Below are 4,066 nucleotides of genomic sequence, written 5' to 3'. Positions count from 1 at the left end.
CTGAGGACTAAGCCTCAGTGCGTTTGCCTGGATTTTGTTTTCCTTTGAGTGAATTCTTTTTTTTTCTCTGTTTTTTCTTATTTATAATACAACAGCGACATTCAATAAAAAATAAAAATTAAATAAAGAAAAGTTTTTTTTTCTTTTTTGGACTGGTATCGCTGTGTAACCAGGCAAACCAGGATGGAGAATATAACGATTCGCAGCTTAAGACTCCATCCTATGGTGTTACAATATGTGAAAGCGTTGCCAAGGATTGATTAAATTATGAAATAAAATAGAGATTGGTTGATCCTCCAGGGTGTATTTAAAATATCGCAATTAATATTAGAACCGTTTCCGGATGGTAGTTTAATACTGTCATAAACAAAGACTTTTCTAACTATTAGAAAGAAAACGATCCTTTTCAGGGCCACTGTTAAAATATTATATAATAATTTAAAATGTGATATACATTATTTACATACAAAAAGGATTCTCACCCCGAAGGAACGGCAAATTGATAATATACAACGGCTGGTGGACTATTAAAACAACATATAAACAAACTCCCCGACGCCCTTCTTCACATAAATGTATGGGGTTTAATACTTGAAAAATAAAAAAGAATTAAATGTGAATGCTTGTGCTATTCTACAGGGGTGGCTCTGTTCAGTATTACTATTTTTCCAACCCTGGGATAGAGAAAAGAACGAGTTCGCCAGGTGCCATGATTTAGGCTACTTGAATACTCTCCATTGAAGGAGATACCATGTGGGAGGAAAGTGTCACGTGACAAATTCACTCAATGGCGGAGGATTAAACAGACGGACTAACGAAGGGTAATTTTACCGTTAAATTCACAATGATTGTTAAATAAAACACACACCACTAGTAGTTTATATACGGGTCAGAGTGTGCACAATTATATGACTACGATATATACTACTGGTCGATAGGTATTTCTCATGATCGAGAGTATAAACAAACTTGATCAATGAAAATCACGTGACCGTTGGAATGTGTGTCCCACGGTGAATACTATGAAGATTATAGTAAACAAAATTGTTAGGCTACTATTTAAGCTTTTAAGGTTTAGTTGTGGTTGGTCAAATTTTGTTACTAATTTCCAACCGGTATAATTTGTTGATAAGAATATTTGGCTAGGCCTTGTATTCTTCACTTAGTTTTTCAATTTATGATGGATAATTAAATGTTATTTTTGCTAGGAGTCTTGTGGTACTGAACGGAACCTTCCCTACACCTGACCTGGGTAGGATAAAGCTGCCGGTAAAAGGGGTAACATTAATTATTAAATAAGATAAAATATAAATTAAAAATGTAAATAATAGCTTAGATTATACATGATGTTCAAAAATGAACAACATATAGAGCAGACTGTTCCTGACAGTTATGGGGCAATTAATTAAAAGTGCCGACAGCTTTCAGACAACCGACCTTTATATATAAAAATAAAATTAAAAATAATGTAACATATTGTATATTATGATATACAACACATTGTACATTATGTCTAAATTTTGTCGGTTATCCGGCAGTCAACCAGGAATTTGGCAAGTGACCTGAAGACAGACCTTTGGGCAGCCTTGCTTTGGTTTAGAATATTATTTATATTATAATCCAAACCAGAAAAAGTTAGGGCTGCCATAAGTTCTGCCCTCTGGCCCCTGTAAGTGTCACAGTGTAACAGAATGTGGGAAGTGTCACAGGTCACTCCACACCGAGCAAAGTTCGGATCACTTTTAAGAATATATGTTCCAGCACTTCCAGTCTCAGCCTCGTTATGCATTTATCAATTCTAAAGAAATAAGAATATTTGTTTGGAGGCTGGAGACTCACAGAGGTCCTATCAAATGTATTAATGTATGTTTTAGGTGTCCTCGCCGACCGCCATTCATTTATGACGTGCCGGTGGGCTAGTGAATAGACCTCTGTGGGTGCAAGAGGGACCGGATCATTCACCTCCACACGCCTGAGGCCATCCTTTGCAAGCCCGTCAACCACTTCATTCCCCTTCAGGCCGACATGAGCTGGGACCCATACCATGGTAACCTTTAAGTTTTTCTCCAGACACTTATTATTTTGTTCCAAAATGTCATTTATCAAATCCGGTCTGCTACCTCTATTTTGTATAGACTGCAATGATGATAGCGAGTCTGAGAGGATAGCAGTATGTATGGGCTTGTTACTGATAACCCAGTCTAGTGCATCTTTAATTGCCTAAAGTTCAGCCGAAACCATGGAGAGATGGTTGCTGAGTCTTTTAGTATTTTTGATATTTTTGGATGGAATATAAAAGGCACATGCAATTATGCCGGTTTCTGGGTTTTTAGATCCATCTGTGTAAATTTTTAAATGCTCAGCATAATTTTGGTCAATATGAGAGACAGTTTCAGCTTTGACGAGGTGCGGCAAGTCTGATTTCGTTATTTTTTTAGAGATAGAAATGTCAACTGAAAGGTCCTGGAGGGTCCACGGAGGAACCTTAGACGGCCTCAGGTCTGCCACACTTACATCTTTGAGCCCGGCCTCCTCAACAATGCTTTGGGTGTAAGCGCCAAAAGGCATCGCTCTATGTTTACCCTTGTCATATTTTGCCTTGATGAAGAAGCCGGTCCCAAAGAGGTCACTTACAGGGTTAACTATTTTCCGGGACTGTACCCTAGCCCAGAAGTTAATGATTTGTTGTCTCCTCCGCAGGGTCAAGGGAAGTATCCCCGCCTCTTCCTCGAGCATGCATGCATGGGTACAGGGAAGGGCTCTCAGAGCTATTCGAAGGGCTTTATTTTGTTTATTTTCCAAGATCTTAAGACTGTTTGGCGAGGCATTAGCATAGACTTGAGCACCATAGTCTATTTTTGAACGTATTAAGGACTTATATATGACCAATAGACTGTGTTTGTCTGACCCAAAATCTGTTCCACATAACATTCTCATTAGATTTAATTTCTTTTCACATCTTTCTTTTATGATCTTATAATGTTGTATAAATGAGAGACGTGGGTCAAGATAAAGGCCTAAAAAACGTACAACTTTTTCAAAGATGATCTTTTGACCTCCTAAAAATACGTCCACGGTTTGCCTTGGATTGTTGCCAAACAGCATGTCTACAGTTTTTGTTGTTGAAAGTTTGAAGCCCCAATCTATGGACCAATTCCAAATGGAGTCCAGACCTTTTTGTGCTCTTATTTTCTGGTCTTTCAAGTTGGACCCCATTGGCCATGTGCCGGAGTCATCGGCAAACTGGCTAATAACCATACCTGATTTTTTTATTATTTCAGGGAGTTCATTGATAATGATTGAGAAAAGAATGGGGGAGATCACAGACCCCTGGGGCGTTCCTCGTGATAGTTCTGCGGGATCCGATATCTCTCCCCCAACTCGGACCATGATCTTTCTGCCCTCTAGAAAAGCTCTGAGATAGTGAAAACAGTTACCAGTTATGCCATATTTCCGCAGCTTTTGGAGTACTCCAAAATGCCATGTCAAATCAAACGCAGCCTGTAAATCCAAAAAAATAGAAAGGACATAGCGACTTCTATTTTTGGCATATGTGACATCGTGTTGTAGACGACCAAGCTGATCCAATGTGCTCCGTCCTTTCCGAAACCCGGATTGGAAGCGGTTAAGAATTCCATTGGATTCAAGCACGTGCTCAAGTATGTTTTTAATCATTATTTCGAGAATTTTGCCCTCATGAGATGTTAGACCAATGGGCCTGTATGACTTAGGGTCGCTTTTGAGGCACAGCATGGGCTGTTTTCCACTCGGAAGGAACCACCCCACCCCGCCAGACCATGTTATACAGATGCAGCCAGATTTGAAGGGTTGCATCCGGCATGTGCCCAAATATCATATAGGATATTCTATCAGCCCCGGTGGCGGACTTTCTCCTGCTAGCAATGGCTGACCTTACCTCACAAAGTGAGAAAGGTAAATTTAGTAGAGTTGAGTTGTCTCCTGGCTCATTTAAAATATCTTTATGTTCTTTCTCGAACCGTGTTTGGAAGGCCAAAGTTTCAGGTGGAAGATTACTATCACTAGATATTGATTTGTAATGTTTTAT

At 39.3% G+C, this 4,066-nt stretch overlaps 1 long non-coding RNA gene across 1 annotated transcript; it reads left to right on the top strand.

The window, feature by feature from the left end:
* The first annotated feature begins 755 nt into the window (after positions 1 to 755).
* Positions 756 to 3,761, top strand: LOC128207009 (uncharacterized). Its single transcript, XR_008256630.1, has 4 exons — positions 756 to 821; positions 1,209 to 1,278; positions 1,875 to 2,047; positions 3,282 to 3,761. It is a non-coding gene; the product is annotated as an uncharacterized LOC128207009 (long non-coding RNA).
* Positions 3,762 to 4,066: the final 305 nt, after the last annotated feature.

The sequence above is a fragment of the Mya arenaria genome, chromosome 10, assembly GCF_026914265.1.
Source record: "Mya arenaria isolate MELC-2E11 chromosome 10, ASM2691426v1".
Taxonomy (NCBI): Eukaryota; Metazoa; Mollusca; class Bivalvia; order Myida; family Myidae; genus Mya; species Mya arenaria.
This window is presented reverse-complemented; position numbering and strand designations above follow the sequence as displayed.